This window comes from Varanus komodoensis, unplaced genomic scaffold (assembly GCF_004798865.1).
Source record: "Varanus komodoensis strain SLA01 unplaced genomic scaffold, ASM479886v1 scaffold7_3, whole genome shotgun sequence".
NCBI lineage: Eukaryota > Metazoa > Chordata > Lepidosauria > Squamata > Varanidae > Varanus > Varanus komodoensis.
This window is the reverse complement of record NW_025336480.1, coordinates 20305603-20319885: the sequence shown is the minus strand read 5'-3', so window position 1 is coordinate 20319885 and position 14283 is coordinate 20305603. Positions and strand designations below refer to the sequence as shown.

Genomic DNA, 14283 nt, shown 5'->3' with positions numbered 1-14283 from the left:
CCCAGATTAACGGATCCATGAAATAAAAATACAGTGAAAAACATACACGCTGATTTTGTTTTCTACAAGGCCAGCATTTTTTGCCTTCTCCCCTTGCTCACTGATATTTCCACCTATGTCCACTATTTTGTTTTCAAGGAAAAGGAAGGAGCTCAGGCTGGCTAACACTTCTTGACCTAACATACCCCTTTTTCTTCCTGTGAGTCTCTAATCACATTTTAAAAAAATAGTTTTTCCCACCATGGATTCCAGAGCAGCCACCTATGTTTAAAAAACATTTACGTCCTTTGCAGTAAGTCTAAAGCACTTAGATAACGTTACAGCTTTCTGTTACAGAATTTCAATGTGTTTTGTCTAAATTAGCAAATAATGGATACATGTTTCAACATAAAGAATAATTAATAATGATTGGATTCTTTTATTTTTGTTTACTACTATTATTTGCCTAGCTACCTAGGAGTTACAGGCAAGAGGTTTCTAGCTCTAATGTTTCCAAACCTGGAGCTTGCTAAAATGGGAGGGCGCCGATGCTCAAATGACTGTGTGGTTATCCTATCTTTCCTCCTTAACAGATTTTTTGAGGAAAGAAAAAAAGACAGAAGAAGCAGTGAGAAAACACAGGAGCGTTACCACTGGAGAACACCACCATCTGGATCTCCCGTAAAGTTCTGTGAATGACGGAGGGCGATTGCATGATCTGGAAGCACCCATAGTTAGAGGTAACAGTTGTTTTCCGAGAAGTTGCTCATTCATCACAATGACGTGAATTTGTTGTTCTGGGCACAAAGTGTCCATGGCTACTCCTCAGTTACTACATGCTTACATGATCTGTGAATTCCACCTACATTAGGTATTGATTGTGGAATTGACTCACATGGTAAACCAGAGACAAAAGAGCTGTCCCTGATTATCTACCACACAGCAACACTGGCCTAGCACAAGCAGCCCTGCCCCAGACCTGTGTGTGATGTGCTACCGCATGGCTCCTTGGTTGCACAGCAGCTGTTGCGTGTTGCTGCAACTGGTTAGAGCAGTTGGAAAAGCCCCCCCATTCCCACCCCCACACACCTCATCCATTTCGCAGACTGATATGGAAAACTGGCAGCCCGTGCAGGGGGGAGCTGGAGTCGCGATGGGGCCAAGAGTGCAGGTTTGTGCCTCCAGAACAGGGCTGTGGACCTTGCTTTGATTCTTCATTATTTTCAATTATGCTTCTTACCTTGAAGGGGTAGTTGAATGAACCTGGGTGAGGTGTTTTAATGAACCCATAAATCCTAGAAGAATTTGATAGAGTTCATTCATGGTGTGTGGGGAGTTGCTGTTTTGAGAGATAACATGTTTAGAGAGAGAGAGATGCATGCAGCAGTGAAGAACGTCTGTAGTGTTCATCAGCTTACTGAAACTGGCCTTGTACTTGTAATAGAACAGAATGGGAGTGGGAGTTTAGGCTACATCTGACATTCTCATGCTGGTTCCTGGCAGCCAACTCTACTTCTAAATTTGGTGATGCAGACTTAAAGTGTGTGTGTTTTAATGGAACATATAGCTCGTTTGATGTCTGCCGCTTAAATTCAGCCAGGGTTGCTCATTCTATCTGCCACCTCCCGCCAAACTATCTAAATTCTGCTCGTAAGAAATCTGAAATTCTATATAAAGAGAAATCTTGGTATCCTACACAGGGAATAAATTCTTGGAAATCCAGTTTTATTATATCCCACTATGTATAGCAACAAATAAAATAAAATTAAAAAAAAAAACCCAAGCGGAGATCTTGTCCTCACAAGATGGTAGATAAACCAGATTCTTGTATCCTCTTGTACAGGAGTCCAGCTAGGCATAACCTTGACATTGCTTTTTAACTAGCCCTAACCTATTCAGTTCTTCAATAATTTATCAAAAATAAGACTGTAAAAATTTGCAGGAAGGGAAAAATATCCAGCTATTATTTAATCTGCCTTCCTCTAAAATTACTGTTATAAAACTGAAACCTTCCAAAAATATGACTATAGTCTGATGGGGGTAGTTTTTGTGTATTAAAGCCAATATCCTTTTAAATTATCTGTATGCTGCATTGTTGAAATAACCTTGCCCCTTCATATTCAGTCCTTAGCATACAAACCCCATTGAGCTTAGTAGAACTCCCTGGTAAGAAGGTTTAGGACTGCAGTCTTAGGTTATGTACACATACTTGGGAGTAAGCCCTGTTAAATTCAGAGGGACTTAATTCTAAGCAAACATTAGGCTATAAAGTACTGCCATAACGAAACTGAAAGAAAATTACAGAAAGGATGAAGTCCTTCTTTGTGATCGTACTATGGGGCAAGTTTCTACTTGGGAGTAAATTGTAACAGAGTGGATCTTACAAATAAGCTGCATTTTTAAAACATTTAGTTTCATATTTAAATAGATTCAGTTCATAGGGTCTTAAAAAAAGCTCTTTCAGTTGAAATGGTGCTTTCACTGAAAATGGAGTTTAATTGTAAGAAGATCATCAGTTTGATTGATTACAAACCGTTACAGAACATTTGGAATGTAATGCCCAAGCCTGTCTTGATACTAATGACTAATAATCAATTTTATGGTAGGTCTTAAAACTTTATTGTTCCAATGTACTGCTGGTTTCGTGAACAATTAACAGCCAAAATTATTTGAGATGATTTGGGGGTTGCAGCCCATGTTTTAAGGTGCTGGAATGAATTTTTATTATACTTTTAAAAAGTTATACTTCTTAAACATGACTGTTAGGTAATTTTACAATAAGCCTTCCTACCAGAGTTGTGCACTGGTTAAATCCTGAGGTACCCAATCTTGACTTTATATAAAAGGAAGGGTGAGGAAACTGTCTTCTTTAGTTTCCCAGATAAGAACAAATATCCAAGAAGAAAGAAGAAGGGGCCAGTTTCTCCCTTCTGATTTACCAGCATCCCTGCTTTTAAAATTAATAATTTTGGATGATTGTGGTGGACTGAAAGAAAATGCAGCAGTGATGAACAGGTCCGGGTGCCTTGCCCAAGAGGAGGCAGAATTATGGTAATACCCCAAACGATTGTCTTTCTAAAGAGGAAACCCTGCGAATTCCATTATTCCTTATGGACAGGGCAAGAAGCTATGAAAGATTGCGGAGACGGATCTGCTTCCCCGCTCGGGCATCCACCGACCAACTGCACCTACACAACTCGAATTTAAGGCCGTGGCTAGCTCTCTTGTAAAGCGGAGTTCATTGATAACGAGAGGAGGCGGGGAAAGTTGATGGATTTTGTTTGGATTCGTGGCGGCTGCGTTGCCTGTAACAGCGCTGCGATGTGCCGGACGGAAAAGTTCAGAACTAGACTGCAAAAGGCAGCGGGGCTCAGCGTGCGGGGAGCAACTCTCCCCTGCCTGCGGTTGGGTCGATAGGCTCGGCTCGAAGGGAATAGGCTCGAGCGCCTTCCGCGACCGCAGGCGCGGGGAGCCCGGCTCAGGCCTGGCGGCTCGGCCACCCCGAGAAAAGCCCGGTCCCCGCCGAGCCAGTCTTGCGCAGAACTAGAGCGAGCGAGAGAGGCAGCCAGAAGCTTTGCTCCTCGTAGCAAAGCCACCCCCCCCCATTCACACACACCGCGCGATTGGAGAGAGTTACGCAATGGCCAGGACAGGGCTTCCAGCTCGCTCACCTCCGCTTGGGCGCGGAGAGGGGGCGGGGTGGGGAATAGGGACTGAGGGTCTTAGGGGGGCTGTGGAAAAAAAGTCCGGCACAAGTTGAGCGACACAAACAAGCGTCCCCTCCCCCCGCTCTGCACACATGCCAAGCAGGGAGGCCCTCCCTCCGTCCCCTTCGCCAGCAGCCAGCCAGCCAGCCAGCCAGCGCTGCTGCTCCTCCTCCCGCTTCCCTCGAGCACTGCTGTCGCTCGCAGGGGGACCCCAGCTGTTGTTCCTTCTGCGGAGCTCGCCTGCTCGCTGCTGCGGCGGCGGCGGCTGCTGTTTGTAGGAACTCGCCGCCCTGCTCCACTTTGACTTGTTGACCAGTTTCAAGTTGTTGAATAGCTGGCATGCTTAGCATAGTTGTGGTTTGCTCCGCTTTGCAGGCTGGCTGCCGGTTGCTGTGCGGAGGGTGGAGGGGTGCGCGCGCGCGTGTGTGTGCGCGCGCGCCCGCCCGCCCCCGGGAAGCACCCGCTTTCCTTTCCTTTTTTTTCTTTTCGTGTTTGCTTTTGGTCACTGCGTGATCTCCCTTCCCCGCTCCCCCGTCTCCCCCCAGTAGGCAGCCTAGGTGTGCACATGCGACTGAGGCATGGCCCATACACACGTCTACGCCGGGGTGTCTCTGTGCGTTCGTCCACGCCTGCCTGGATACATTTCTGCACGGAACTCGCGAGCTTCGGCTGGCTTCAGTTTTGAAAGAGTCGCCGCTGCTGCTCCGGGCTGTAGGTGGCTCCGCTTCGCGTGCAGGAGATTCCGGTTCGAGGTCCGCCCCCCACCCATCTCCAGCAGCAGCGAGGCAGGCTTGGGCTCTGTCGCCGAGCGCTGGCCAGGGTCGTCCGGTCTTGGGGCTGTGGCGGCCCCCTCCTCGCGGCACATCCCGCTCCACGGCAAACAATGGCCCCTCTTCCTCCAGAGCAGCAGCAGCCCATGCACGGTCCGCCCAACTTGCTCGGACAGGAGCGTGACTAGGCTCGGCCGCCGGGGCTCTGCTCAGGGCCTGACCCGACCCTTCGGGGCGTGTGAAGTAAGTCGTGATTTATGCCGCTGGGGCAGTGCGAAGAGCAAGCCCCCTCGTGGGCAGGGCAGCTCCCCAGCGCGCAGGTGGCATCGCCGGCGGGCGCAAAAGGTGCAGACTGCGGGGAGCTATCGGCTGCAGCCCAACTGCGGGGACTGTCTCCAGGGTGTCCATCGGTCATTTCCCGATTTCTAAGGATAAGAGACATCCTGCTAGCGGCTGCCCTGCTCCCAGCCCACCTCCAACTAGAGCCGAGGTGGGAGAGAGGACACTGCCGCCGCCTGCGCCTGCTGTCACCTTTTTTCCTCCCCCTTCCGGTGTGTGTGTGCGTGTGCGTGCGTGTTGTCTTCTCCAGCAGCAAGCAGCAGATTTGTATTAGCATAGCTGATCTCCTGGGACAAAGGCACATGTAAGTGATAGCGGAGAGCTGGGTTCCGCCTTCCATTGGCTGGCCCAGCGAGGGGCATGTGTCGCTGCCTCCCAGGCCTTCTGCGGGAGCCGGAGAGGGCGGGCGTGGAGTGGAGTGGAGTGAGGAGGAGAAGAGCGAGCGGCGGCGGCGGCGGCGGCGGCAGGAGGGAGGGAGGGAGCGAGCGAGCGAGCGAGCGAGACGGAGTGACTGCCTGCCTGACTAGGGACATAGGCGGGGCTTCCAACGTGAGCCAAAGGGCAAGGAGCTTGCAGGAGCCTCTCCTCGCGTCACTCTCTTTGCCTGGCAAGTGCTGGAAGCACAGACTGCTTGCTCTTCCAGTGCCTGCCTGCCTGCCGCCGCCGCCTCCCCCCCCTCCTCCTCCATTGTATAATGCTTCGTGATCGCCGCAGCCAGAGGAAAGCGGAGGCTTAAATCCTCCCCGAGCTGCATTCACCTCCCCGCCCCCCGCCCCTTTCCACCTCTTCCATCCCACCGTCAGCCCCCCTTGGGCGAGAAGAGCGACATATGGAGCCGGTGGCAGAAGATTAGGAGCGTGCAGAAGCTGCTGCTGCCGCCGCAGCGGACCCTGATGCTTTAGTTCTCAGGAGGAACTACATGTGGTAAGTTCAACTCGCTGCTGGAAAGGAGCGATTCAGACAGGAACGGGAGTGGGATGTGTGGGGGCGTCCCTGCTGTCCAGCGCCGGGATCCGGGGGGCCGGGAAGATGTGCATGGCTCTGTCAGTAGAGCGGGGCTTGGGGTAGTGGAGAGGCGCGCTGCACACGGGCGCGGGGGCTCTTGTTTGGTACATAGCCCCCGTCTGTTGGTTAGGAACTCAACGCAGAAAGATCCCACGGCGTGGCGAGAGAAGGGCTAAGGAAGCGCGGATCTTCCAGTGCATGGTTTGCTTCCCTTGTAACCCACTGGAGAACTACCTTCTCCCGTCTCCAAAGAGAGATGTGCAGTGAACAGAGGTCGGCTGAGTTACTTTTCTTCCTACAAACCGTTGAGTCCAAATGTGCAGACCCTCCAGTGTTGCTTTAAGCAGGTGTGTGCGCGTATCTGTGTTGCTTATGGCATAATGTACCTGCATGTACATTTTCTTGTTCCTCCTTATTAGTGTGGCGTATTGAGAGTTTCTCAGAGCCATGTTTACAATGCAACTTGCTTTTGCTCTGATAAGTTTCAGTATGTGCTAGAGACCAAGATGCAATGGAAACTATACCCTGTAATTTTGCTTTCTGATTCGGGAGGAAAAGCAAACGCGTGGGTGTTTCAGAAGCTTAAACTGTGACTCTTGAGGGTCTTTTTTCAAAACAAACGTGCCAACTCCAATATATGGAATATCTGTGCATATTAGTCCAGTTGATTAGGAGGCTGAATTGATCTAGGTTATTAAATGCGGAAGGCTTACTAGATGGTGTTACAAATTCTTCAGCTAAACTAAATTATTCCTTGTTTTTGTGTTTCAGCATGGCATTGTGGTGTCTGCAGGGGGTGTGATTTCTTGGGGACAGTCTACATTTTAAAAATTTTATCTTCCTAAAATTTACATTAGTTGCAAAACTGCCTTATTAATAAGGAATTGTACATGTAATATTTTCTGAAAACAATAGAGCTTAAAATATGTTCTGAACCTTCAAATGGATCTTGACTTTTCTTGCAGTCACAATAGAGAAAGATTGGATTCTACCATGCCTGAATGGGGGAATTTCTTAATTTAGTTGCAGATGTGTGTTGTAGGTTTGTTTGTTTGTTATTATCTTGTGGAATGCATGGTTGCCTTTCTTGCTAGACCAGGTTCACAGCTGACTTTGACAGGAACTCTACTTGAAAGTTAGCAGCAAAATGAAATTTGTATTTCTCCTATCTGTGTTAGATTATCATAGGGCCATCTAGCAAAGTCCCTTCACAGCCATTCTTTCTCAGATATTTCCATTCATTAATGGGTCAGTATTCAGAATTCTATATCAGGATCATATGTCCATTTGTTCTCCAAAAATCCAACTGACTGCTGCCTTTTAAGTGTCCCTTTAGGCTTTTCTGAAGGCCTCACTCCAGTGATATGGCTCTGTTTGTTTAATTGCTTCTGGTTTCCTTTTGTTGAGGTGGCAAGGAATTAATTTCCAAGGTTCATCTACATACACATGGAGTATGGTAGCTAAGTGCTGTTGTCAACCATAAGAAAAGGAGACCAATTAGGGACCAGGATCAACTTCCCCACACAACTCAGGAGTCTATTAAAGTTAAATATGATAATTGTGCAAGTTTGGCTTTGCTTCTGCTGCAGCCCTGTCAAGCTTTTCATATGGTCAATGCGGTTGCATTGGGATTTCAGATTTTCAGCTTAGTAGGACTTTACTTTCCTCTCCAGTTACATCCCTTGCCCCCATGTATGCCCAAATAATTGCTGCAGAAATTCTCCTGTCCTCCTGGAACAATTTTGGAGGGTATACAGGAAGCCGCAAGGTGAGGGAGAATCAATTCCACCAGCACAGCTTGTTCCATTGGTGAACTGGCTCTGTTGGGTACAACCCATTATTAATAAAAAAAAATTACTGAAAGCATTGATACAGCATTGTTCCTCTGTGTGTGTGTGTGTGCGTTCCAAGGTGAGTGAATGATAATGCCTGGAGAAGGTGCTCCTATTTTCTTTCCTCTCATAGGTGATAAAACAAACTGGGTTTCTGAACAGCTCGCATTCTTTCAGGCAGTGTGTATGGGTGATGGAAGAGGGTTTTGTGGTGCCAGACAGGTACATGAGTCTGTATCCTAGGGAACACTTCCATTGTCCAGACAAATGTTGTAGCATCTAGCATAACAACTGCTAGGAATTTCTTCTTTTTCATGTCTTTTCTTACTCAATAACAAAAATGCCAGAACAAAACAACTTTTAAAAAATGCAAACATGTTTGTTAATATTTGCACTACTTATGTTTAAAAAATCATCATGTACTTCAATGCCCTTATCAATCTTCAAACCTGTTGTAAATAGATAGTAAAGTATGTTCTTATATAAATATGTGTTTAGATGCGATCTTTAAGGCAAATCTTATCTTAAAGCTGACAAGCTGATGCCTTTAAGCTGCGGTCTGATGGCACTTAGTTTAGAGCGCGTCCCACTGAAAGTGCTGGAACTTCCTGCTGAGTAAACATGAATAGAATTGGGCTGCATAAGTAATATTGTTTCTGTTTCACTTAGCATGCATGCATCCCCCCCCCAATATAGAGTAATAATATGCAATGATGAAAGCTGCAATGAACCAAACCACCCAGATTTTCTAAAACTATCTTTGTGAAGGGTAACTGTTCAAGTTGCCATACACACCAAAAGAAGTATGTCCCAAACACAAGACTATACAGTTGGACTTCAGCTCTAGCACATTTTATGTCAGAATTCTCCAACCTGGTAGCCATTCAGTGTGTTAGCCTACAGCTCCTGCCATCAGCCACCCAACTATGCTGGGGAGCCTGTCCTGAGGGCACCAGGCTGGGGAAGGATGTCTTATATAATAGCCAGTTGAACTACTTTGTTGGCAACTGGTGTGCTTTTTTCACCCTTGGTATGAATCACTGGTGTGAAAAACAGCACAGAACTTCATTTTCTATTTTGCGTTTTTTTTTTCCTTCCCAAAAGTAATTGGATTGATGTATGGCAGGTAATATCCTGTCATTCAGAATTGCTTCTAAGTATTTACATAATGTATATATGAAATGCAAAATATTAGAAGTGAGATTATATTGTTTTTAAAATGTAGGCATTCTTCCTATGACCCACTTATAAGGGCTCTTCAGTGCCTCCTTTGGAAGTACACTTTCTGTCTAAAAAGATAACACAAATGGAGACAGCTCCAGTTGCAACAGCTTCTTGGCCAAAAAGAAGGGGAGGGGGGAGAGAGAGAAAAGAAAAGAAATTGTGCCAGAAACAGCAGGCTCTGATTACAGAGTCCAAAGATCATTTAATGCACTAAAGGAAAGAGAAAGAGAGAGCAAGGTCCAGTTTAAATGGCTGCAGGCTGGCAATAGGTTCAAGGCACAAACACAGCTGATTCCCCCTTCTAAAATCAGAATGTTTTTTTCCCACTAATTGTTTGGCTAATTACCCAGAAAAAAGAAAGAAAGAAAGAAACTTTAGCCCGATACTTCCATGGAAGTGCTGAGCGAAGGTAGTGGGAGCTGCCATATGGTGTGAGGTTCTGTCATTCCTTCCCTTGTGTGGACAGTGCTCACCCATAGCCCACCCTCCCTCTTTTGCTGTGCAGGTGGCAGGGAATCAGCATATGCTCAGCATGGGTACTCGGTGCCTTTGTGGTGCCATGCCCAGACAATGCCTTGACCAAGTCTGTTCTTTGCAAACTTGTCCCCAAAGGAACTTAACAATCAATTGTGGCCTCTGTGATACACACAAAGATTTCAAACCCTGATTTATACATGATAGTGCGGTCTTACATATCTAGACTCAGTTGCAAGTCCTACAGAATACAGTGGGGCTCCATTTCAGAAAAGCGGATATGGAGCGAAAACCCAAATAGTTTGAGTTTCTTGCACTAATTGTCCCACAACATGCATTTCCAGGAATGTATTCCTCTGCACATTTACCCATTCTGCACATTTACCCATTCTTGGCATTTTGTGGAGGGCATCTACAAATACAGTTAATCTCTGCATGCAGAGGGTAACAAAATGGCAACAGAAGGGGTGCGGATAGCTTCTTCTGGGCAACAGGCAGTGATATTTCCTGGGAAATTCAGAAGTAGGTTGGCAGAGGTTTTCCTTCCTGTGATGTGTATGTTTCTTCTGACCCACCCGCGCCTCTGTTCAAATGAGCTTTGTACTCTTCTGAAACAACTTCTTATTAGAGATCCAGTGGGGTGAGATCACAGGCTCCCCACATTATCATGTTAAAACTTCCTTAATCTATCACCCCACTTGAAGGCTTTCACTGCCATAAGATGCCCCCCCACACACACACACACACAAATCAGGAGCTCTTTTCGGAGTTGCAGGAAAGAGAAGCATGGATGGTTCATCTTTCCACATTTTGTTGCTCGGTTAGATTGAGTGGGACACCAGCTTTTCAAATGAATAATGGATTGGAAATGAATGGAACTCTTGAAGGAACCTAGAACTTGCCGGTGTCTAATTGTAGAAACCATGCCCTGACACTCTTATTTGGAAATAGCTCCAATTTGGATGGGGAATTAACATGCTGTAAACACAGTGAAAGTTACAACTGGAGGTGGGGACAACAAAATGTGTTACAGGGAGTTTCTTGTGATTGTGGTCTGCTATTATCCCTGTTCAAGCATTTACAATTTGTGTACATTAAACATGTAAGAAGGGGGAGCATGTGAGCCTTGTTCCCTCAGTCACTATTTTAATCATCCTCTACACATGGAGGGAAGCTTGTACCTGTAGAAACTGTACCTGCGTGGTTCCAAAATTGGGAGTTCTGCACCCAAAATTCTGTGAAGAACCTCCATGGATCAAGGCTGCTCTCCCTTCAGATAGTCTCCCTCCGCTTGGGGAGAGCAATGAAAGTGGCGAGAGCAGATTACACAAGTGTGATCCCTCTTTTTACATATTTAATCTATATGGATTCTTAATTTTTAAGAGGGTTCTGTCAATCTGGAATAACTCCAGTAAAGTTCATGGGGCTGTGTCTTGGTGCTTTTAGAACTCATGGCTGGGTCACGTGGCTGAAGAGCAACATGGCTGTTTGGTAAGCTCAGCTCTGTGACGAAGTAGTCAGATGTTACACAGCCAGATCTGTTTTCGGCACGCAGTGATGTGAGGTGTTCTTTTTGTCACGCATCTCTTCATGGATCATATGTATACAGCACTGTGAGTGATGGAGCCGCCCAGTAACCATTTCCTTTACAGGAACACATGACTAGGGCTTCTTGCTATATGGTTCAGCCCTTATTGTGTCACACTGAGGGCATAACAGTGTTAGGGTTAATCACGTCCTGGGGAATGCTATTGAAATCAAGGCATGCCCATAGATGTCAGAAGAGGCCTCGTAAGGAGGAGATGCTGCTAGCAACCTCTAAAAACCTGATGGGGGTTGCCTACGCGCTCTCTCTCTTTCTCTCTCTCTCTGTGTGCACGTGTGCGCGTGTGCACAAATATATAATGCAAACTGTCTTTGCTGTTTCCATTCCAGCTCTTGAAAGCTGGACTGACAAATGTAGGTGTACAGAAGTGCAGAGGTTCTTGTTTCCATGATCTTAACATTTCTTTGTGTATCTTGATGATTAAATAAGGCCCCAGGTTGTTAATGCTGAAGTGTGGAAAGAGCCATAAGAGAGGTTACTTGTGTAAACTTTTCCGGGTGGTTGAAAGATCAGGGCCTTAAGCAGCAGCAGAAGCAAAGTTTCGTTTATAGACTACTCTGCCCAGCAAGTTAATTGTTACGCAATCTGCGGGAAGCTATTTATGCTCTGTGCTTGTATGAAATGAGGAAGGAATTGTCCCATATCCTCAATTTTATTTTAAGTAAGGTTCATTCTATGGGAAATATAAAGAGAAGACCACTTCTGCAGACTAACTAGAACACACAGTAATTCCTGCAAATGTCATGCAGCCTTAATTAATTTACCATGCAGTACTAAGAGTGTTTATTCAGAAGCAGATCCATTCTTTTCAATGGGGTTCCCAGACAAGTGTATATAGGCTTGCAGCCTAAGGGTTGTATTGCAGTTCTCTTTCCAAAAGTTGCATATTTAGGGGTGGGGAAATGCCTGGAGAAGGTGCAAAGATACAAGATAACTGATGTTTCTGACAGGAGGTACGTCAATGAGGAGAGTCACACTAGGTGTTACTGTTCCAAACAAAATTAAATTGCTTTGTGGAACTCAACCAAAATCTACTGCTTTCATTTGTTGAAAGAATTGTTCTCTATCTAACTGCTATAGTGCGGGGGGGGGTCAATCCAAGGCTCACGAGCCGCACTTCGAGTTTAGTTTGCAGCTCATCTCTCACTGCTCGCGGGTGTCTGCGGCTCCCAGTTGCCGCTGGGTGACTGCTGCCACAGCCCACGGGCACGCACTTGCCACCCCCGCCTGCTGGTGCCCACTTGCCGCTCTCAAACATCTGACACTTCCCACATGTGGCTCCTCTGCTGAGCGAGTCTGGTCCCCCCTTTGCCACAGCATGCCATCATATCTTGTGGGAGGGGTACAGCTCCCTCTGTGATTAAGGGTTTTTATTAATTCCTGCAAACAAGGCATTCATCTGACCTAAACAAGATCTGTTAGTTGTGGCTTTTTATGTTGTGAAAAGTAGTTGTGCTGAAGAAGTCTAATAAGCTTTGGAAAGCAACAGGACAACTAGTTACATGATTAATCCTTCTAAGACTTTTTGATAGTCTTTTGGCCAAAGATCGTGGTAAAAATACTGTGAATAAATAAAATACTTCATTTTGTCTCTTTCCTTAGACTTCCATACCAGCTAGTAATGATGGTGTCTGTTCTGCAGAATTTAAAATCTTTTCTGGCCCTTCATTGAAGGTTAACATAAAGTGAGCAGCGATATAGAAAGAAACACCCATGGTGTCAGGTAAACTATGCCGATATGTTTTGGATGTAGGTGTGTAAGAGGGCCTACTTTAAGTAGACTGTACAGCTAGCTAGTCAGTCAGCAGGTCTGACTAGTTTTGAAATGCCTTGGGCAGTTCTGTCTTAATAAAGTACAGGTAGCTGTGAAAAGAGGTTCTCAATTCCATATTTGTCAGCATAGTGCCACCTTAATGTTTTCTCATATAAAAAGAGGTTAGTTTTTTGTAGTTAATTCATTCTCTTTCCTAATTTTGTGGAAAGCCACACAAAAAATAATTTGCAATTGTACATTTTATTCTTACAGTATTGTATTGACGGATTGCTCTTACCGGTGTAGGGGACTGCATTCTCAACCTCTGCCAAAAGGACAGTTAAATATGTTGTAGCAAAATATATAGTCTAACCTTGCTTATTAGATAGACATTGCAAGACAATGAAAACATTAATGGACCAGGGTGATCTGTGGAATGGTTCTTCGTGATTGTTAGCACTCTGAAGTATTTACGTTCTTATTACCAGGGCACTGAAATTTTGAACTTCTGCCTCCTTCTATCCCAGAAAGTAACACACCACTTTGTGTAATAGTGAGAATGTTTCTTTGGTATCTCAAAAGGGCAATCATTTTTCTTCATCTGTGACTGAGAAGTAACACCTGCATCATGTACTCCTTTCCATCTGCTTCAGAAGCAGCTACTTGTGGTAAATCTCCTTCCACAGACCAAAGGATTTGTTGCATGGAATCCTTCAGTAAGAATATAGTCCACTCTTTTGTTTTGTTTTTTTTTAAATGTAAGTAGTTCCCTATTGCTCGAAGTATGAATGTAATATGATATGTGTGATGCAGATACTATGTTCTAGTTTCTCCCCCCCCCCCACCTTTAACTAAAAGTTGATTCATATGCAAAGAGAGGGAAGGAAGGAGAGAGGGAGGGAGGGAGTTTAAGGGAAAAAAGTGAATCATTCATGTGGCTGCTTTGGTGATGGTGTTTGCCCAAGTTTTAAAGGAGAAATGTACATTATAACCTGTTGTTCTCCTGATGATCACTGAAAAGGTTTATTTTCTAACTTTTATTCTCATTACTATCACCTCTCTAAACAGTCTTCTAAACCTCATTTTACTCAACAGTTAATCATTATGGAGAAAACTACTTCTATCATGTATGTGGATACTATTTCAAATAAGTTATACATTGGGATGATTGGATGAAACAACGTGCATTATCATTCTTGATTCAACCTTACAACAACCTTGTGAGAGTGAAGCCAAGTATGACATACTACTTGTCCACAATTTCTGTGCTTGATTTTGCATACTTAACCTAGATTTTCCACATCTAAATTCCACATTCTATCTGGCTAGCAAGTACAGAAACTGGCAGTCAAAGAGCTAACTAGGTAAATGAAAACAATGTGCAAAACTCAGCCTTGTCACCTCTACCAGCATTTAACCATCATTCCCCAAGCCTTATATTTGTTTGTCTGTTCAACTCCTTCTTATTGATCTTGTCCCCTCCTTCCCCTATACCCTGACTTTTTTTCAGATGAAATGGCATTGCTCAATGACAATTTATGGGTTAATTAATTAACTCATTAATTGCAGGGATATGGGTCACACATGAGCCAGA

The 14283-nt window shown here is 45.2% G+C and overlaps 1 protein-coding gene across 3 annotated transcripts in view; it reads left to right on the top strand.

The window, feature by feature from the left end:
• Positions 1 to 401: 401 nt before the first annotated feature.
• SERTAD2 (SERTA domain containing 2) overlaps positions 402 to 14283 on the top strand; it is a 45524-nt gene continuing 31642 nt past the window's right edge. The window contains exons 1-2 of one of the 3 annotated variants that reach the window (XM_044454193.1): positions 5396 to 5406; positions 5614 to 5719. The gene's annotated coding sequence lies outside the window, so the exon portion shown is untranslated. The other 2 variants (XM_044454194.1, XM_044454192.1) reach the window with 2 other exon arrangements.